Source organism: Triturus cristatus, chromosome 10 (genome assembly GCF_964204655.1).
Source record: "Triturus cristatus chromosome 10, aTriCri1.1, whole genome shotgun sequence".
Classification (NCBI taxonomy): Eukaryota; Metazoa; Chordata; class Amphibia; order Caudata; family Salamandridae; genus Triturus; species Triturus cristatus.
In genome coordinates, this window is record NC_140593.1 from 788,154,978 (window position 1) to 788,178,284 (window position 23,307).

At 46.4% G+C, this 23,307-nt stretch overlaps 1 long non-coding RNA gene across 1 annotated transcript in view; it reads left to right on the forward strand.

Annotated features, from left to right (window-relative positions):
• Positions 1-12,510: 12,510 nt before the first annotated feature.
• Positions 12,511-23,307, forward strand: part of LOC146790002 (uncharacterized) — a 529,013-nt gene continuing 518,216 nt past the window's right edge. The window contains exon 1 of the long non-coding RNA XR_014969890.1: positions 12,511-12,647. This is a non-coding gene — a long non-coding RNA (uncharacterized LOC146790002). The remainder of the gene's footprint in view (positions 12,648-23,307) is intronic.

Here is a 23,307-nt window from a genome sequence, read left to right on the forward strand (position 1 = left end):
ACCTTGAAGTCCCTATAGCCCCTAAATAGGTTTCAAAAGCATCAAACCAGTTTTTCCATCCTTCAGGGGGTTCTCCAGGTGATTCCAAAAATTATGGAGGGAGATTTACAGACTGCATTGTATCCACCTATTATAGATGCATACATTTGCAATGCAATATGTTAGAAATGGGGGTCTCTAGTTGGCAGAGGTAGGTACCTTTGACCAAGTTTTGGCCCTTGTTTCTAGTCAGGGTAAGGGGGCTACACTCCTAATATAACCCCTGCTCACCCCCTTGATAGCTTGGCACAAACAGGTAGGCTTATCTCAGAGGCAGTGTGTAAAGCATTTGTGAACACATACAGTAATACATTGAAAACACTACAAATGGACACCACACCAGTTTAGAAAAATAAGTGATCTTTATCTAGACTTAACACAAGACCAAACGACAAAAATCCACAACACAGTATTCAAAAATATGACTTTCAGATGGTAGAAATTGCATTGTTAAATGTAGATGGTAAATGCGACACATTACTCTCAAAGTACCTTGGATACGTCACGTAAAACAAACAATAGGGTTGCAGGGAAGGTGATGCGTCGGTTCCTTGCTTCGGGGGAGGTGATGCGTTGGTTCTTTACTGCAGCGCAGGGGAGGTGATACGTTGATTCCTTTCCAGAGAGGAGGTGATGCATTGGTTTCTTACTGTGTTCTGATTACGATGTGACAAGATGGCGCCTCGATGTGATGCAACGCTCCGGTGCGATGCGACAAAATGGTGTCTCTGATGAGATGCGACAACTTGGATGCCATGCATGCACGCACTACGGCCGTGCGGGAAAATCAATGGTTTCTTGGGCCTCGATAGGCGCTGCAACACGCTTCTCGGGTGATGCGACGGCAACCTCTGCGGTGATGGCACGCTTCTCCGGCGATGCAATACGCTTCTTCGTTGATGCAACCACGAACAGCTGCGGTGGCAACACGCATCTTCGGCGAAGCGACGGCAACTGCTGTGGTGGCGACACGCATCTTCTTTGTTGCATCGCGCTTCCAGCTCCCAGTGACACGCAGTCTCCAGAGGGCCCAAAACAACAGCAGGCCCCTCTCTGCAGGTAGAATTCCCAGCAAGGATATTCAGCGGGAGCTGGTGGTGAAGTCTTTGTGTCCCTGAGACTTCAGAACAGGAGGCATGCTCAGCTTCAATCCCTTGGAGATCTTTCTCAAGATGGTTAAAGTGTACACAAAGTTCTCTTTCTCCTTTCCTTGGCAATAAGTCACCACTGCAGGCCAAACCCAAAAAGTCACCAGCGTAGGGGCAGTCTCCTCCATCAGCTTTCTTGGTTTCTCTCCTGGGCAAAGGTTCATCTTGATTTCCAGAAGTGATCTAAAGTTCTGAGGTCTGGGACCCAATATTTATACTCCAAAATCCTTTGTTCTCTGAAGGCAGAGATTGTCTGTAGCCAGCCCAAACCAGTTCTGTCCTCCTTGGTGCAGCTTCCTGGCAGGAGGTGTAGACAGCATTGTTAAAAGCAGACCTGACCCAGGTAGCTGAAAAGAAATCCCACCCCCCTACTCTCTATTCTATGTAGGCTCAGGCAAGTGAAAGGAAATCTCCCTCTACTCTCTATTCAACCCAGGTCCTATTCAGCCCAGCCTGACTCATCCGACTGCTGGAGCCAAAGCCCTCTCTAGCCCCCTGTTACTCACAAACCAGATATGTAATACACAAACCTAGCAGAGGCATACTGGATAGTTAGGCAAGAAAATACCTACTTTCTAAAAGTGATATTTTCAAACATAGAGGTGCCGATTCCGATCCAGTAAAACCCGGGTACAAATGGTCGTACGGAGCGTTTTCTCAGTACGACTCGTACCCGGAAATTCCACCGTACAAACCAGCAAGTACGATTCGTACAGAAATACCTTTTCCGTACTAATCGTAAAAAACACCGTGCGGCTAAAAAATACATACAATTCCGATCCTGGACAGCGCGTACGCGACGTCCGCACGGAGTAAGGCAGCGTTTTACAGACCAGCAAGTACGATTCGCACCCACAGCACTCCGCACGTCAATTTTTTTACGGGAGCCAAAAAGTGCCAGAAAAGCTAAGTACGCCGCGATGCATGAGGAAAAGAGGGCCCGGTACGTGCTGTACCACCACCCCGTGTATGTACGCTCCGTACCCCCACCCCGTGTATGTACGCGCCGTACCCCCACCCCCGTGTATGTACGCGTCGTACCCCCACCGCGTGTATGTACGTGCCGTACCCTCACCCCTGTGTATGTACGCACCGTACCCCCACCCCGTGTATGTACGCGCCATACCCCCACCCCCGTGTATGTACACGCCGTACCCCCACCCCGTGTATGTACGCGCCGTACCCCCACCCCGTGTATTTACGCGCCGTACCCCCACTGCGTGTATGTACGCGCCGTACCCCCACCCCCGTGTATGTACGCGCTATACCCCCACCCCGTGTATGTATGCGCCGTACCCCCACCCCGTGTATGTACATGCTGTACCCCCACCCCATGTATGTACGCGCCGTACCCCCACCCCCGTGTATGTATGCGCCGTACCCCCACCCCATGTATGTACGCACCGTACCCCCACCACCTACAGATACAATAGTGCCAATCAGATTTCGTTTTTTTTTATTACGCATTAGAGATAAAATGTTAACAAGAATTGCACTGGTGTGAGTGGGTAGTGGGGTACTAGTCCTAGAGTTGTTAGGAGTGGAAAATGGCATAGGTGGCATTTATTTCCTCTTGTTGGGTTGTGTGATAGTACAACGCATGCGTGAAAAACACATGCCTGAACCATGCCATCTCAACCACGACCGCATCTTTACCATGCATGCCTTCACCACACATTATTTTATCATGCAATTTTGTGGTGAAGAAATGATGGGTATAGGAACCTGCATGCTAAAGATCAGAACCCTGCCCTGTAAACTGTCCCTTAACCCCACTTCCCAAAAACAAACCATATGCCAGTCCCGATCCTTAAGCCCTAAAAACTGTCCCCTACATCCCTGAAGTACCCTGAGCTAGCCACCCCCGCCCTGAGGCCTAAAACTGCCCCCAGCCCTTAAAGATGTCCCTTTCCACCACCGAGCCCCTATAATTGTCCCCATGCCCTAAAAACTATCCCGTCCTGAACCCTAAAAACTGTTCCCTACATCCTTAAAGTACCCCAACCCAGCCCACCGTCCTGTAGTCTAAAACTGTCCACAGCCCTTAAAACTGTCCCTTTACCCCTTCCTGAGCCCTAAAATCTGTTCCCACGCTCTAAAAACGAAAAAGCTCAGGCCGACCCGTCTGAACCCTAAAAACTGTCCCCTACACCTGTAAAGTACACTTACCCTGCCCTGAGCCCCAAAACATGTTCCCTGCCCTATAAACAACCCGACCCCCACCTGAGGTCTAAAAACTACCCCCACCTGAAAAACTAACCCACCCACCCAAGACCCGACCCCAGCCCCTCCTACCTCACCACGTCCTTTCCAGATCCTTCCTCTTTCTGTCTTCCTGCGTCCGCCATCTGCTCTGCATCTAGACCGCGCATTACCTTAACCACGCATATGGGTGGTCAAGGCAAGAGTGGTTCAGATTGCAAGGTAGCAGCCCATGTGTCTGAACCTGCGTTGTTACGGCTGTTTCCCCTCTTGTTGATTTTTGACAAAAGGAAGAGGAAATCAAATGGGGGGTTGGGCACTTCGGGGTAATGAATTGAAAAATAAAGAACAAGAGTGGTATAAATAACAAGGTGAAGAGAAATACAAAGGTGTATGGATATATATCTGCTGGAATGGGTATATGTGTGATTTTGCAGAGAATCACAGGAGGACCACTTATCGGGACTCCATGAGTCATACAAATAAAATATGGCAGGACTGACTCTTTTTACATGGAATGTGCGTGGGTCCAATAACCCCCAAAAGTGGAGGACAATACAACAATATTTAGAGGAATATAAGGCTGATATCAAATGTCTAACAGAAACACACATTAAGTATAAAGACATGACATGGTTAAGGCAATTGGGGTATACGGTTCGGTTCAAAAGCTTTATTTCGACAGTTTGTCATAAAAGCACAACAATACAACACATAACGCACAATAAATAAGACATAATACAATACAGTTACAAGATAAAATAATTATTAAATTCCATATACTGTCGAATATCTAAAAATTATTAAAACAAGATATTACTGTAACAGCTGTTTCCTTGCAGTTCTTATCCTCCAAGCCCAACCCAAAAATTTAGCTATACAACAGGCAAAGAAGGGATGAGCGTCTGAGCGCAATATGCGTAGAGCTTCCAAATATGATCTTGTACCTAGGCTCCTACATAAAGGCTTCAACCATCTCGACCTGGGCACAGAATAAGCATGGCACTCAAACAACAAATGAGCTATAGACTCGACCCTTAAATTCCAAAAGGGACAGTAAGGGATAGTTTGGTATGGAGGTTTCCAAGTAGACGTAAAAAATCCTAGGTGAAGAACACCCACCCTGAATTTGAAGTATAATGCTCTATCACCTGGGTTGAAGATTGCATCCAAATAAGGTTCTCTGAAAGGGATCTCCTTAACTAACAAAAACTGGGCGACAGATTTGCAATGATTAGGGTTACACAACCTCTCATTATCCACCCAGAGCCAATAGATCTTCTTGAGCATTTGTTTTGAGGGTGCTGTTCTATTGACCCAAGCATCTCCTAAACCCAGGTCATAGAGAAGTTGCTTAACCTCCCTGAGCCAGATTACCTTATGCCAGCCGGATAAGGATAAGATTTCGCTGAGGGCAACTGCGTAACTACTCAATTCAGGGACATTCCATATCCTGGCCCATAATAAAAGGGGACGTAGCCTAGCTTGCTCACTGATTGAGCGTGTGCCTGCATCTAGCAGGAGGGGAATTGAGGGGGTACTGTGGGGTAACTTCATAAGATCTTTATGAAAATTATTTTCGAGGTGTGTCAAAATGTCAACTCTTTGTATACCCCATATTTCCGCACCATACAGTGCTGCACTCACCACCCTTGCCCTATAAATATCAAGTAGTGCCCCAATAGGTTTTAAAACTGAGGCACGTTGTTCCTTGAGCAGGGCCCCTGTGACCCTCTTATGGGTCAAAAACACCTTTTGGTGGTGCGCCTTCCAGGTCATATTGGCACACAGACGGATACCTAGGTAGTCAAATTCGTTGACTCTATCAAGGGGAACAGAGTCCAAGGAAGGAGGAACAGCCGCTTTCCTGGGAGGGTTAAGAACAAGGAATTTGGTCTTGCTTATGTTTATGGAGAGGCCCTTGGTATCACAAAAGGCCTTAAAACTAGAAAGCAACCTTTGGATACCTGCTGGTGACTTTGAAATTAGGAGGGTATCATCCGCGAAAAGGAGCGTAGGTACTTTTCTGCCAGCCAAGGATGGTGCGTCTGACGGCTGTTGAAGCAGATGCTCCACCACTCCGTTAACATAAAGAGAAAACAGAGTGGGAGCAAGCACACATCCCTGGCGGACGCCCCTATCTACGGAGATACAAGATGTTTTCTCCCCCTGGGTACCCCACCTAATCTGGGCAAAGTTGCTTTCGTGGAACTTTATAAGCAAGGCCAACAAATAGGGAGGTAAACCCAACCTACCTAAGACATTCCACAATTGGACTTGTGGGACCAGGTCGAAGGCAGTTCGCAAGTCTATAAAGACTAAATACAAGCTGCCCCCACCCAGCACAACCACTTTCCAGTATATCATTAAAAGGCGAAACGTCTGCTCGATGGTACCCATCCCTGATCTAAAACCTGCCTGGAAGTCTGACAGAACCTGGTTTTCTTCGACCCACTGGATGATCCTACCTAGTACCACTTTGCCCGCAACCTTTTGTGTTGAATCAAGCAGGCTAATAGGGCGATAATTAGCTGGGTCGTCCCGACAGCCTTTTTTGAAAATAGGGACGACCTCAGCACCCCTCCATTAATCAGGGAGAGAACCTCCCAACAAAGCCTCATTCAAAAGTGAGGCAATTAAACTACTCCAGGCTAATGGATGTTTCTTCAGCAAGTCACCCGGGATTCCGTCCGGTCCAGCAGCCTTGTTGGATACAACACAACTAATTGCCCTTGCAACTTCCTCAGTGCTGAAGGGGCAGGCATTGATGGAAATCTCGGCTGTTAAGCTGGCGAGGAGGCCCATGTTAAGATGGGGTAACCCATTTTGAACAGAGTATAGTTTAGAGAAGTGGGCAAACCAAAGATCACCAGGAATATTACAAGTAAACTGGGAATCAAGAGGTTTGTCCCTAGCTCTCAACAGCTCCCAGAACCCCTTGGAGTCTTTCCTGGTGCTTGCCTCCACTAGATCCCACCAAAAACTATAATCATGGGCCTCCTTTGCCTCTGCCACAACTTTTTTATAGAGTTTCCTCGCCCATCTAATGTTGCCTGTATCCTTACTTTTCACTGCGGAAATAAGTTCCCCCTTTGCAACCCGACATTTAGAGGAGTACCACTTGTTTCTTGCCCTAGGAGCACCTTTCGCAGAAACATTCACGCTGGATTGGGGTATAATAAACAAATCACTTAACAACGCAATGGTTTCTGTGAATATTGGTAAAACAGATTGGCTGGTGGTACCCAGGGCTTCAAGGCGCGGCCCCAATGCTGCCATAGTGGTCCCTGCCTGTGCCATCCTTTCCTCATCCGCTGCTACTTTAGCCCACTTTAGGCGCCTGCCACAGCACGAAGGAACAAGCTCATGGGAAGTTTTCCACTTATAGGGGATCTTAACTGGGTTCCCAGCCTGCCAGGGGGAAAACAATGTTAAGGAGAGAGGGTTGTGATCGCTATCGCAAGACGCAATAACCTCCATATCATAATGGAGTGACCACAGATTATAATTCAACACAACATAATCTATTCTAGAAGTGTGTCCCATCCTGTTATAGGTGTGCGCACCCAAAGGATCCGATTTAGATCGACCATTGGTTGGTCTTAGGTCATATTCCATACAGAGTGCATTGATGTCTACCGCACTCTGGGACCATTTAGGGATCGGGTCTAGGGTCAGGGTGGGAATACCTCTCCTTATATCCTCATCCCAAGTATCCAAAATATCCTCCCTGGCCAATGGCTCAAAACAGCAATTGAAGTCGCCTGCGAGAAGAATATAAGAATCAATACAGCAGGCGTCTAAATCGTTGCTTAATCCTGTGGAGGATAGAGTAGAAGACCCGCCCCTGGCCCCCCTTAAATAGAGGTTAAAGACTTCCAGCTTCCTACCCCCTGGGCATAGGATGGTTATCCTCTGGAGATCAGGAGAATGCGTAGGCTTTTGGGTTACACTTAAACCTAAAGCGATATTAACCCATATAAGAAGGCCACCTGACGGGCGACCTTTACATCCATATTGATGGGAAGCTGGAACAAAGTAGGTCGTAAAGCCCACTCGGTGCTTAGGTTCAAGACACCACGTTTCCTGCAAAAGACAGATGTTATAAGGGTCCAAAAAGGCATTCCATTCAGGGATTTCAAAATTACGGGCAAGCCCTGCTACATTCCAACTTATAATCTTTAACAAAGGGACGTCTGGGATAATCTGCCTTGGAGGGTTATCTACTGTGGCCAAAATGGACGCAGGTCCTACCCCCTCCGCAGTAGATCTATTTAGCCTAGGCAGTGGCTCAAACTGATGGTGATAGGGAGCCATTGCTACATCAGTCAACCTCCTGATTGATGAAACATTTTGGATTGGCGAAACATTCTGAATTGGAGGCAAGGGGATCGTACAAGATGGATTCAGTTGATCCGTTACTACTTGGGAGTCAGAAATGCATGGCGTATACAAACTCACCTCTATAGGTAAAACAGAAAACGTTCCCTCTAGACTTGGGGGGCTAACAACCGAAGGATCAGTCACTACAAGAAAAGAGTCATTGTGCCCCAAAACCTGTGGTAAAGGGACTTGGGGAACAGGTTGGCATACGAGTCAATCTACCTCCTCAAGCCCAGCAAACCGATTCGAAGTGGAGAAACCATTCCAGTTTATACAGGGATCTTGAAATTTTTTGGGATGGCTCCTCCAGTTATGGTGGTGTACTAAAGACCAGTCCTCTTTCCGTGTATATCTAGGACATGGTGGGTAAAAAAAGGGCAATGGCCTTGGTGTAACAAGAGAACCCTCACCAGTAGGCCAGGAGCAGATATAATGTGCCGTGTGAGGGTCCTCAAAGGTCACCACTATACAGTCCCCGGGGCTAGATTTCTTTGAAGGGCCCACCCAGGGGGTTCTGCGTACCATCAAAATTCTACTTCTCTGTCCAATAGGGATTGGTCTATTCACGTTAAGCCAATGGATTGTCTTGTTCTTCAGAGACTCATAGTTCTCATGATGGCCACTTCCTAACTCAGGGACACCCATCAGCACAACCACATGATCATTGGCCTCTGGAGGGAGATCAATGTAACCCCCTCTAAAGTTGTTCTTAGCAGGAGGGCTCTTAGATGGATGTAACGCCACTTCACTAAGAGGGGGACTATGCGGTGCACCTACATTGGGTTTAGCTGATGGTTGGGGGATAGGGCGCTTTGGAGCCTTAGGTATGGAGGCGATAATACTATGATCCACACCCACAGTCCCTGATGTAGGAATCAAACGTGCAATGGCTGGGACAGGAGGGGAGGTTTGCAGGACTTGAGGGGTTGAAACATGAGGAGGTGGCTCAACAACAGGAAAACCCTGATTTTCTAGATTTCTCAGGCCGAGAGTGGCCAGAGCAATAATGCTCTTTTCCATCTCGAGCAGATTATTCTCAATACGTGAGAGTCTAAGATCGAGAGGGGTAAGAAGTTTCTTGAGGGTTTCCCAAACTAAACCTATAAATTCTCCTTCATTCCTTTCCCCATTCTCTACATGTAAGCCCTCAACCTCTGACTCCATGACCGTAGGGACAGTCGAGGGAGCAGAAACTGGACCCTCTTTAACTCCCACATGATGTGATTGTTCCCTGGACACACACCCTTCTATAGAATTTAAAACCGGAGCACTAGTCAAATTCAGGTGTTGTGCAACCACAATTTTAGCCTTCTTACGACAGTAAGCAGACCGAGAGGTGCATCTTTTTTTGGGTTGATAATTTTTACTAATAGAGCGCCTAGGTGGAAACATTGCAGGGATAGAGTTATTAGAACTAGTATCCTGCTTGAAAGGCGTATTGAGAAAATTCATTGCACTATCCTGAGTCAGTGGCTCTAAAGTGGGGGGTAGTGTAGGTAGAACCGGGGTGTGATGAACGTCAACCTGTGTAACTACACAATGGGGGATAGCTGAACGCACCGGGGTAACCGCAGTGGCTATATGGCCCAGGGAAGATTTTTTTGACAAATCAATTACCAGGGACAATCTCCTAGCGGATGCCAGTTCCAGGGAAACACGAGTCTGGAGTTTAGAAATCTCATGGTCTATAGCTGTGTTAGTACGAGTAATAAAATCATCCATAGGACCATTGATTGAGGGACCGCTATTTGCGGCCTTACTCCGTGTTTGCCTTATAGACATGGTTTGGCAACCACAACAACGGCAACCCCCTGACTAATCTGTGGGTATAAAATGATAACTGATTTAACAATTAAGGTACGACAGAACTGTTGTAATAAATATAAAGAGGGTAGCCCCGACCTGACCTCGCAGACCTCGAACGGCCTCAAACGGCCCGCTCTTTGCCCGGTCTTCGCCCCGGTCTACGGCCCGTGCGCGTCCCGTTAGCGCGTCACTAAGGTTAGCTGTTTATAACCAGGGCCGTTAACAAGGAGGCGGCAACGGGAAGAGCAACCAGGTGAGGCAGATCTGATTGGCGCTGGGCCCCTTGGTCCTCGCAGTCCCAGAGCTGAGCAAGGCAGCAGCCTTCCCCCTAGAGCAGCATAGCGTCCGTGAATGACTGTTCGCTCCGAGGCACACAACAAGAATGGAGACCCAGCCAAGATTTTATGCAGACAGGGTCAACGAGCGGCTCCCGCGAAGCGGGGGCCGCGAGGAGTTGATTGATGCTAGGAGGCGGCAACGGGAAGAGCAACCAGGTGAGGCAGATCTGATTGGCGCTGGGCCCCTTGGTCCTCGCAGTCCCAGAGCTGAGCAAGGCAGCAGCCTTCCCCCTAGAGCAGCATAGCGTCCGTGAATGACTGTTCGCTCCGAGGCACACAACAAGAATGGAGACCCAGCCAAGATTTTATGCAGACAGGGTCAACGAGCGGCTCCCGCGAAGCGGGGGCCGCGAGGAGTTGATTGATGCTAGGAGGCGGCAACGGGAAGAGCAACCAGGTGAGGCAGATCTGATTGGCGCTGGGCCCCTTGGTCCTCGCAGTCCCAGAGCTGAGCAAGGCAGCAGCCTTCCCCCTAGAGCAGCATAGCGTCCGTGAATGACTGTTCGCTCCGAGGGGTATGCAACTTTTGTGAACACAACACAGCAATCTTCAACAAAGGGTGGAGCCGTTATAGACAAGACAGGTAGTAAAATAAGGGAAATTAAGACAAAGGCAGATGCATATTGGCGGTGTGCATTCAAAGAATCAGCTGAGTATTTGGACTTGTGGACGTTTGGAGATATGTCTATTGTAAAGGGCCAAGGTATACATATATCTCAGGTGTCTACTAGCTCTACTCTTGGATAGATATGATCTTACATAATCCGATCTTCATTCCCAGAAGGATCCAAAGACTATTCTGATCACAACTTAGAACTACTTAAGATTCAAATGTCTTTTGAAAGCTCAGCTTCCCTAGAGTTTATGACTCAATCTATAATTGAGGTTGTTTACAACAATATTGGAACTGCTAAACACAATTTAGTCTTGGACACTCTTAGAACATATATCAGAGGATGTACTATTCTGTATGTTGCCAAAATATATATATGTAAGGTTAAACAGATAGCTGGAGAATAATTGGGAAGGGTACGAAGAGACCTCATGCAACAGCTATTACAAAATCTGCAAATAATGAGGGCAAGATATATCAGCAGCTTTTAGTATTAAAGGCAGAGGTATGGAATGAGAAAACAAAAAAAGCTGCTGCTCGATTTATACAACATAAAGGTAAAGAATTGGAATATGGAGACTCCATAGGGAACCTGTTTGTGTACAAGATAATGGTAAAAAATAATCAGGAGGTTAAAAATATGTTGCAAATACCTGCATATGTTGGAATGCCTTTACAAGTTAACTCAATTTTTCATTCAAGGCTCTTTGTGTCCTGTATCCATTATATATGATCGTTTTTAGCATAATTAAATACATAAACACATCAATTATACCACTACATGCAAACATGCAGTGACACTCTTTTTCTGCATATCTTAAAGAGTATCGAACATAACTGCTGGCCTTCATTACTCTACACGTATCGTCAAATATATTTACCTCATATTTAATTTGAAGGTATTTTTTTAAGACAATGAAAATAATAATAATATGTGAAATGCTCTACTTCTTCTGTCTTGTGACTTCACACCTTGGTGCTAACCAGAAAACATCTCCAACACAAGCAGCTGGGAAACTGACTATGGTCGCATCTGGAAACGATCATTCTTGAGTGATTTCCAAGTCTAGAAGGGTCTCTCCGAGACAGGGGTAACATATGCTGCCGGTGCTCCCTAAGGCGAGCCTCCAGTGACCTCCAGTGACCCAGAGCAAAAGAGAGAAAGGCAGAAGAAAAGAAAGACAGGAACACAGCGACAAAGGGAAACAACAGGGATAGAAAATAACCTGCAAGTTTGAGAAGAGACGGAAGTGCAGGATGGTGCAAGAAAGAGGCTAGATTTGAAGTCAAAAACTATTCATCAGCCACAGCACTCAGCAGTGCCAGCAGGGGACTCCTCAAACAAACGAAATCTTCTACATTATACAGACTATGCACTGTTCACCACCCCCATACAGGGTTGGACTGGCCTATTGTGCAAACAGGTAGCGAGTGCCAAATGAGATGGTCTGAAGGACAAGTGTATGGACTGTTTTTTTGGCTGTTTATGGGCCTGTTTTATTTTGCTGCCTGGGTCTTTTTCTGTCCCAGTCGGACCCTGCTCCCAGGCTCAACTGAAGAGAAAAGAAGGGTGCAGAAAGAATATTCTTCAAAATGAAATGTGTATGGGAGTGAGTTGCACTTACTTCATTCGTGTCACAAACCTTATCTCATCTGGGTTCAATAAAACGGAAGCGCTTGTCATTGCCCACGTGAAAGGAATGTGATCGAGGATACTGAAAGTCATGCCATCGATTGTGTTCTTTCACGTTTAGCTCTTGCTGTGCTCGTGTTTAGCTGTAGCTGTGCTCGTGTTTAGCTGTTGCTGTGCTCGTGTTTAGCTGTTGCTGGGCTCGTGTTTAGCTGTGGCTGTGCTAGAAAGGAAGGCGAGGCTTGCCTTGTGCTTTGTGCCAATAGAGAGAAGGAAGGCGAGGAGTGGGCGTGGCTGCCATCAGACATTTAAATATCTGAGAGAAAGATCGGCCTCCAGCCTCCAGCATCTATCGCCTCTTGCAGAATATCTCCCTCTCCTCTTGCAGAACATATCGCCATGATGATGCCGTTTGTGTTTTTGGTGTGTTTTTTTTTTTTTAATCAGCCTACAACAGTCAATAGCGGGTTACAGGAAAATCCAGATAGGTAAGCAGAGCGCATTGATGTGCAAAGAAAACCTTTCAGTCTTTTCATTATTTCAAGAAAATGTTATATTGAAAATTGATTAAATAAATTGGGCAACAATTACAAGAATCTCGAAATTATGTCATACAAATAAATTACGACTCACCTCAACAATGTATCATGTCAGGCAAATTACTGCGTAGCAGTGTTGTGTACTAAAAATTAGTTGAGGGCACATTTAGGCTCGAACTGCAAATTGGCTCGCATTGAAAACGTGTGTTTTTTCCCCCGGAAGACAGTTGTGTATGTAGCCTGCAGTTCAGTATACAGTTCTCCAGCTGCTAAATTCGTGCTGTTTCTTTTTTTTTTTTAGAACATACATTGTGAACAGGGGTTTGTGGTCACTTGAGCACTATTTATGCCTTTATGTAGCGAAACCTAATAGATTTAGATTCAGAGTTTGGCAGAGGGATTGTGTCACCATGGCGAAGTACATTACTCCGACCATGTCGAAGGTGTTCCACCTGCCAAATTTAGAGGTGTCCGCTGGCCCAACGGCAGTGCCTTGTGTTTACCAGGAACTGGTGTCACGTGCATCAAACTTTCAAGATTTTGCATAATTTTCAAAATAAAATTGCCAAGGGCAATTTATCATGGAAAATAAATAAACCAATGGCCCCGTTGCCATGGTTTCGGGGTCAGTTTTCAGTTTTCACTGCCCCTGGTTGCCAGGTTTTGCCGGTTGGTGACAGACGGTGAAAACTTGCCATTTGTACCTCCTCTTTAAATAGGGAGTGCGGACAATTGGGAAAACCGTCAGTGGCCACTACTTTGTTAGGCTATCTGAGGTGAGGTGTGTCAGCGGCGGAGACAGATTAGTCTCTGCAGCAGACATACTTAAGGTCCACTCGACTCTAGGGGCCTCATTTATGAAAAGTGACGCATCACTGCGTGATTACAGTGATGCGTCACTTTTCAGTGCGCCCTCCCTGCGACTCCAATGATGGGTCATATTTACAGTATGACGCATCATGTCGCAAGGAGTCACAGATACGTCAGTATTTCTGACGTATCTGTAGGCGCAAAAGTGACGCATTGCTGGAGTGTGTCACAAAAGTGACGCAACTCCAGCAATGTGTCCTTTCACATGGGGCAAGCCCCATGTGAAAGGGCCTGCGTCAGTCTTACGCCTGCTGTGAGGCAGGCGCAAGATATTGACGCATTTGCACCCTAGAAGTGGCGCAGTGAAATCTCGTAGATTTCACTGCGTCACTTCTACGATGCTTACTTACGTGGGAACGCCCACCCTGCATACATTATACCTGACGCAGGTAGAATGTAGCGCAGGGGTTTACAAAGTGACGCATCTAGGTAGATGCGTCACTTTGTAAATATGGCGCATCATGGCGCATGTTTTACGCCACTGGTGCGTCACAAAAAGTGACACACCGGTGGCGCAAAAGTGACGCAGGGGCTCATAAATGAGCCCCTAAATGAGGCTGATGGACCCTCAGCTTGGCAGAGAGGGTATTGCGTCTCCGTTAAAACGGAGTACCCTTCCTCTAAACTATACATTGGGCCTTAAGATTCAAAGGTCTGATGTTATGCGAACCAGTTAATGTTTTTGCTCATTGACTTGCTCAGCATTTTGAGATGCTACCAACCTACTGTACCACTCAGACATATATCAAAATATATTTTTGGTGTATGGCGTGAGAACTCCAGCATCATTAATATTAATGAGGCAGCAGGAATTTTGTACCACCCTACAAATGGCTGAGAATGCAGATATCCCTCCCTGGTTTCCATCCCTTGAATATAAACTTTTTTTAAAGGCGCCAAGTGTGTGAGATGGACATGGGATGCTCTGAAAAAAAGTGCATTGAATGCAATTAGGGCGAGACTACAGTAGTCCTCTAAACCACTGTCTTTTCACCTGAGACTGCCAACGCAATTCCAATAGGGTTGGCTTCCTCTTTGCAACTCAGTTACTACCCGGTCTCAGATGACAGTAATTGATCAATGATTTGTAACTGTAATTGCAATCATACGCCACTGGAGCACAGCACTGTGACTCAAATACGAGAACAGCACCTCTTTTGCACTCACTCCTTTTTGTGATTCTGAATTGGTCACAAAAGCCCTTTTCTGAGTTGTAAAACCTTTTTCTGGCTCATAAAATGACATTTGTTTATTGCACTAAGATATTATTCAGTGGTCACAAACTCTAAGGATGTGATATTCACAGGTTTTGTGACCACAAAACACCTTTGTACTTCGGGCCCTTACTTTTGCAGAACAGGAAAGAGTTGCCCAATTCAAATATAAGTTCTACTCATTTTGTCTCGAAGTAAGGGTGCTCAAATGAATGAGTACTGTCCCTGGACAAACATGCATCGTTTAAGGCACTTTCAAAAGATTGAGATGCTTCAGTAATTATCTTTCATGACAGTTTTACAGGAACAAATTTAATTGTGGGTGCTTTGTTAACGTTTGTGCACATGAATATGTGCGGTCTTTGTACAAATGTATATTGATTGCATTTACTAAAACAATTGACTATTGGTTTTCAAAATACTATGAAAAGATTAATATAAAAAACTAAATCATGCATTAATTAAAATAAGTAGTTTCAAAATTAGTAAAAATTAATCACATAATATTCTACCAACAGTCCTTAATTGATCAAAGAAAATAATTACTTTACAAAATGTCAATCAGTTATAAACTGAGTTGCATATGCTTCTTGATAAAGTAAAATACAGTTCATTAGAAAGTCCAAGAATATATAATGAATAGGCTTGCTTTCCTACAAGAAAGACATTTGTACTTTCCAAAAGAACATCTGACAATATCTGAAATGGTGAAGCATAATCTTGAATATTCTGCAGTGCTGGTAAAAGTAGTGGGTGCTGCAAAGAATTTTGTTTAACAAAGTTTATTTAAAGTACATTAAAGGTTGTCACACTGGTCAAAGATTCAAAATTATGATGTTCAGTTCAAAAAGATTTTGGGGCTCATTACGAGGTCAGGCGGAAAGCCTCTGCCCGACACCGTCTCGGATTTGGGACTGACTGACTTGCGATCGGCAGTTCCGACCGCCAGATTACAATGCCACCAAACAATGTTTGGTCGGGTTCCCATTGTTTCCTATAGGAGCTCGTGTTATACCTGAGAAGTGGCTGTAACACAGGCTCCCATGGGGAAATGGGGGGTGTGTGTGTAAAACCCTGCACTCTAATGCCGGCACCCCATGCTGCCTGCCACACATTGCAGGGTTTTACCGGGGGGTACCTTATACAATCCAGCTGTGTGGCACTTACTGGAGGTACCTGGTGGGCTAGTTGGCCCCCAGGGACCCTCAGTATTCAAGGGGAATTAATTCCCTAACTAACAATGCGCCAGGGGACGCGTTTGCAGAGTGGTGGAGAAAGGGGCGTGGCCCCAGCAGTGAAGGGGACTTCAATCCCCATCCAAGAGCGCACCTGGGAGCACGTTTGTAGAGTGGTGGGCAAAGGGGGCGTGGCCTGCTAAGAGTACTTACCAATACTGCTGTATGGGAATTACTGGAGGTGATAGGAGGGGTAGTTGGCCCCCAAGGATGTCCTTGGGTGCCAACTACCCCTCTTGTTACCTCCAGTAAGTTCCACACAGTGGGATTGATAAGACGTCTTCGGAGGCCATGCCCACCTTTCTCCACCACTCTGCAAACACGCATCCTGGCAGACGACGGGATGGGGGCTGAAGTCCAATTTATTGCTGAGGGAGTTTGGGTGCCAAGAAGCCCTCCTGGTACCTCCTGTAAGTCCTACGCAGTGGAATTTCTGAGCACTGGCCGGGGGCCCAGCACCCATTCTCCACCACGCTGCAAACTTGACTACTACTTAAAGAAGCATCTTTCTGCACTCTGACTTAGCGGTAGTTTTAATACCCCTGCCCTATTATATACTAGGGCCAATCACAGGGGTACCCCAACCCACAGTGTACCCCAGTGTATGTAGGTTTTTTAACTGTATTCTAAGTGTTTTTTAGCATAGCACTGGCTCCGGGCCAGGTTAGTTAGAGTCAGTTACCACCAGTACCAGTCAGAAAAAAGTTAGGGGCACAGGATGACTTTGAAACAAGTCCTCTTTCTGCACCTCTGTTGGTTCTTTCTGCATTGCTCTTGCTTCTTTCTGCACCTTTCTTTGTCTTTCTGGACTTCTGTTGCCTCTTTCTGCATTTCTCTTGCTTATTTCTGCACCTTTCTTCCTTTTTCTGCACATGTCCTACCTCTGTAGGCATAGTTAGAAATTTACATTTAAAAAACATTTGAAATTCACTAAAAAAAATAGGTTTCAGGGATGTTATAGTTACAAATTACCTTTTAAAAAATCTTTGATATTCGCTGAAAAAACCACAGGTTTAAGGACGTTATAGTTAGTTGGACATTTCACTCGTACAAAACCAGAGAAATTCGGCCGTTATAGTTAGTTCAGCTAACTATAACTTGTGCCCCCGCGATGCACTGCTGATGACGTCACATATTACATCATTCATGACATGGTCAGTGACATCATTGATGACATCACTGATGACATCTCAAATTACATCACTGATGACATCACTGATGACATCATCCATGTGAAAATCAGATGCACCTCCTCATACCCTAATATAAACTTTGATACACCCACTCTAAAATACAGACTACCATTTTTGAAACCATAGACATACCAATACCAGTTACTACATACGCACTCACTGATTCCTAGTTCTTCACACACATCCACTCAATCACCCATGCAGTCACTCATACATGCAGTCACTCATCATTACAACACTATCATATGCACTCATACACCTATACAGTAACTCACACACCACCACTCATCCAGAGGTGCTCACACAAATAGTCAATCATGCAAAGAAACATTTACACTTCCATTTACTCACATATACAGTTATACACACACCACCTCACTTATTCATACAGATACTAACACATACTTACTCTCTTATACAATCACTGATTCAAGGACACACTCATCCATACAGCCACTCTCATAATAACTCACTCTCCAACATACACCCATACACGCTCTCACCCACCCATACAGCTATTTCCACATTCACTCTTGAACTCATACATAAGCCTGGGCAAAGCACTACGCTACGCTCGCGTAGTTTGCGAAGTTCGCGCTACTTCGCACTACGCGAACTGCACTTAGCACAGTGCGAACACGCGTAGCGTAGTGTTGCGTAGTGCTGCGGTCACTTTTTGCTTGCTTGCGGTCCTCATGGGCAAGTTGGCGACCGTGAGCAAGCAAAATGACATCCCAGCAAGACTTTTTCCTTGTTCGCTGTGAGAAGTTGGCCTGGTATATGATGTTCACTAGTTAAAGTGACCACCTTGTACCATGCCAAGCAACCCTTATGGTGTGGTTGTAAGTCAACCTTTTCGGACTAGCTGCCCTAGTGGTAGCGTAGGCTAAGCAGTCTTTGAGGCTAAACTCGTGAAACGTGTTCAGCAAGCTGTTTTACCAAAAGTAACCCCCTTTTATACCAATGAAAGGACACCACACAGGTATATATTCAAAATATATAGGTATTTATTTCTCAAAGTAACCCCTAGTCTCTTTATGAGCACAGGAGCACAAATCGTCAAACAAGATTACAGTAGAATACACAGAAGTTGCACGTTATATGGATAGGCCCTGGTGGCCACTCAAACCATATACTAAAATAGTGGTATAAGTACCACGAACAGAAAAGGGAAAAGGCCTAGGGCCTCTAGAATCGCTGGGCCTTCAAGGAGCTAACTTCAGTTAGTGACCAGGAGGTCCACGGGTTGCGTGTGCACAGCAAATAGTCACACGCGTGCTCCCATAGGTTTCAATGGGTGCGTAAAAAGTACAAAGTTACTGCAAAGAGGATCTTCCGGATGGTCTAGGAACTTAAGATTGGAAACACAGACACTAGGGATGATTCTCTACACTTGGGCACCGGAGTGCCAGCTTTACCTCACCCACAGGAAGCGGGTGCATAGGCGTCGAAGTGCGTCGGGTTTCTTCTATCTGTTCCGTAGAGCCTGTGGACAAAGATGCTGCAGGAGGTCGGTCTGGAAGATATGCGGTGGATCCAAGAGTGGATCGGAGATGTTGAAGACCTGTAAGCAGAGGGGACAGTGTTCACAGTCACTAGCCAGTGACCAGTGTGGCACCAGGTGGGTACCAGGCGATGTCGGGTGCAAACAGAAAGAAAGGTGTAGCTTGTCTCTGCAGCCACGTGGTCCCTGAAGGTCGACGACGTCCAGGAGTCGGGTCACGAGCTGTCCCACGCAGGTTCTCGCTGTCGGCAGTGTCGGCAACTTGATCGAAACAAACAAGCCTTGGCAAAAGCAATTGTTGTAGGAGATGAAATAAGCTGATGGTTCTGACCAGCAAGGTCAGAGGGATTGCTCCTTTGGAGGGGAGCAAGGGCCAGTCTGGAGCAACCAGACCAGCAGTGTATTTTGTGAAGTTCGTCACCAAGATGGCCACTAGCCAGCGGGCCAGCAACCGGTTAGGCGCGTCGAGTGGCAAAATGCAGAAGGGCCCACGCAGATCGTGGAGATGCTGGAGGGCTCACCTTTGGTGCAGATGCTGCTCGGATGTTGGGCTTCTCAGATCCCAAAGCACAACTTGGAGGGAGCCTCGGTTGTTGCACTTGTCAGCTTGTCGTAGTCGTTTCAAGATGGCTGGCTCCACGTGTCTCGGTGCCTCCAGGGGTCTCCTCTTTTCAGGGACTGTGGATCGGGCGGTGAGAGGTCTGGAGGTCCAGGTCTTGTCAGTCTCTGGGCTCGGGCTCCGGTGGGAGGCGGCGGCAAAGCAGACGTTGATTTGCTGGATGGTGCTTGCGTTAGCAAGGTGGTCACTCCCTGACCACAGGGGAGATTGGCTTCAGTCCTCTGTGCGGCAGAGCGTCGAAGTTCCCGTCTTCTTCTTAGTTTCAAGTTGATTCCAGGATGTCTGAAGTCTTAGGACACAGCTCCTACCTTTAAGAGGATTCTAGGGGCCGGACTACCTGCTAGGTCCCTCCCTAAGGGTGGGACCAGGAAGGGGGGTGGTTACACCCCCAATCCTTTGTCCAGCTCGCCCCAGGCCCGGGACTGGTGTGCCCCAGGACCGGTTTGAACTGGCATATGCACCGAGGCTCCTTGTGAGCCTCAGGCATGTCTGGTTCTATTCAAGCCCTACCTGACCAATACACAAAATCCTGTCTGGGGTGGTGCACGCACCTCCCCTGGCAGGAAACCCTTTGTCCACACCTCCCAAGCTGGAAGGACTCCCAGCAGCAGGAGGGCAGACTTGTGTCTGTGGTGGCAGCATCCATTTTGTGGAGCTGAGGCTATGTCTGATTTTACCCGGGTTTCAGGTACTGTACATGTCGTGTCCCTCTAGAAGGGTGGAATGCTAACCCCGTCACCAGAATTGGCGAGGGGTTAGTATTCCAATTCGTATGACACCTTACTCGACATGTTTTGATAAAGCCAAACCAAAGTTAGCATTTAACCGCGAGGTTCATAATGCACTTAAGAGTATATGGTATGACGATATCTGGAAACAGTAGAAGGAAGTTGTTCCGACCACTCCAGACAGGCTCAGCTCCTGCCAGAGCACCATCTCACATGGAACCAAGCACTCTGCCTTCAGGATTGTTAAGGCCTGCCATAGGAGTGACTTATAGGTTACAAGGTGTCCCATTTAAGGTTAGGTATAGGTATACTACACCTAAGTAAGAGGTGGTTACACCAACTTACCCCAGCTGAGTGATCAGCCAGTTGTGTCAAATTTGTTAGGCCAAGCCTGGGGTGGCATAATACATGCTTCAGCCCCTGGCAGGCCTTAGATACACCAATGCCCTGGGTACCTAGTGTACACTGGTACAGGGGCTCACAGGGTGATCCACTTCCAATTGGTTATGTACCTAGGGTACATGGAGTCCATTTTACAGAGAGAGCAGATAGCCTGAAAGCCTGAATGGCAGGATCTCAGGCCAACTAAGTCGAAAAACCAGCTAGACACTAGGCAAAAATTTGGGGGTAACCATAGTCAGATATCCACCTTCCTACATTCGCGATCAGCAACTGCAAGTTGGCGATCGCGAGCATGGAAAATAAACCTCCCGGCGAGATTCCCAACGCGAGGAGGTCAGCTTTCTCATTGCGAGTGGTCGCTTATGCTCGCGACCACTCGCGATGAGAAACTACCAGTTCGCGTTGAGAAAGCTGAAGCTCGAGTAAAAATCTACTCGAGCAGCAGAAAACTACAGCTCGCACTGTGCAAGATGCCATTTTCAATGATTGCACAGTGCCGGTTGCTTGTCCGCACTGTGCGATCATTGAAAACGACATCTGGCACAGTGCGAACAAGGTACTACGCAGTTCGTGAAGTGCTACGCGTAGCTCGCGTAGTGCGAACTTCACTTTGCGTAGCTTCGTGAAGTGCTACTTTGCGAACTACGCCCAGGCCTACTCATACACCCAGTGAATCAACCACTCACATTTCTATGCACAGAGTCACACACCTCCCACCCATCCACACAGACACTCAGGAACCCATACAGATACTCAGATAACCAATCAATAACCCATATAGATACTCATGTAGCTACTCACCAACCGATGCAGCCACTTACATACCAACTGACAGACTGATACCGACATTTACACAGCTTAGTCACTAACCCATGCATTCAGTAAGACACGTTTAATCACTCACTTATGCAGTCACTAATGCACCTACTAAATCATCTATTCAGGCACTTATACACCCACTCATTCCGCAATACACCTTGGCATTTAAATATATATATAAAACATATTTAAACTTTACAGAAACACACATTCACTGGATGATGTCATCAGTGATGTCACTTAAGATGACACTTGAGATGTCATCAGTGATGTCACTGACCATGTCATGAATGATGTAATATGTGACGTCATCAGCAGTGCATTGCTGGGGCGCGAGTTATAGTTAGCTGACCTAACTATAACGGCCTAATTTCCTTGATGACATCATCCAGTGACTGTTAGTGTTTCTAAAAAGTTAAAGAATGTTATATCTATATATTATACCAGTGTTGTATTTAATACCTAAAATACACAAAGATCAATTTAATCCACCAGGCCGCCCTATAATCTCTGCTATCAATAGTGCCTTAGCTAACACCTCAAAGTTTGTAGATTCCTTTTTATGTCCTTTGACTAAATGTCTTCCATCCTATATTCAAGATACAGGAGACTTCCTTAAACGGGTGTACGACTTACCTTTGGAAAGTGATTTTTTATTGGCAACTATTGATGTGACAAGTTAGTACACCAGTATTCGCCATGATGATGGCCTAAATGCAGTCAGGCATTTCTTAGGCAATCGGCCAGTCAAATTCTGGGCACATACTTAGATGCTAATAGAAATGACGGCCTTCTGCTTGAAAAATAATTACTTCCTTTTCAATGGTGAACTATATCACCAGATATGCGGTACGGCGATGGGCACCTGCTTCGCCTCCAGCTTTGCTAATTTACATATGGGCTGGTGGGAGGAGCAGGTGGTCCAAAAGGTGTACCCTGAGATCTGGCAAAACCTTGTGATGCATTGGAGTAGATTCATCGATGATCTTTTCATCGTATGGAAAGGCACCAAGGAATCCTTAATCAACTTCATCAGAAGTCTACAAACAAATAACTTGAATCTAAAATTTACCAGTTCTATTAGTGACACCACGGTCAACTTTTTAGATTTAACCATCTACATTGATAAAGGAAAATTGGAAACAGTTTTGTATCGGAAGCCCACGGCAGGTAACACTCTGTTGCATGCCAAGAGTTTCCATCCTCAATACTTAATTAACAGCATCCTGTATGGAGAAAGCCTAAGAACAATTTGCAAAGGCAGCAACAGAGATAGTTGCGATGCAGAACTTAAGACACTACATGCACATTTTCAAGCTAGATGGTATCCTGATCATTGTATAGAATCAGCTATTTCAAAAGCCAAAAAAAGAACAAGGGAAGAGATTTTGTTTAACAAAAGCAATACTAGAAAGAAAAAAGAAACCTTAAATTCAAACGAGTGCAGAATGATAACCACGTTCAACACACAACATACATATGTGAGGAGCATTTTGACCAAACACTGGCACCTGATTCAGAGTGATCCAGTATTGGGAAAAATTGTGCAAAAAAGGCCCCAATTATTCAGGAAAGCTAGAAGTTTTAAACAAATGTTGGTCAGTAATGTGCTAAAATCAGTGACCGCTCAGCTTCTGAGCTCTGTCGCTCCTCTCCCTTCTGCTACCTTTGCCTGCTCGCTGCCCTGCTGATTCTGCCGCCTCCTGCCTGCCTGCATTTCAGCCCCGCACGCCGCTGCCCAGCTGATCTGATTCCCGCCGCTGCCCCCGGCGGCCACGCCCACGTGTCCTCCCATTCGCCGCCCCGCTCCCGCCACCCAGCTGACCCTCCCTCCCGGCTCCTTACTTAAGGGGACCGCAGTCGCCCTCAGAGTGTGACTGCTCAGCTTCTGAGCTCCGTTGCTCCTCTCCCTTCTGCTACCTTTGCCTGCTCACTGCCCTGCTGACTCCGCCGCCTCCTGCCTGCCTGCATTTCAGCCCCGCACGCCGCTGCCCAGCTGATCTGATTCCGCCGCTGCCCCCGGCG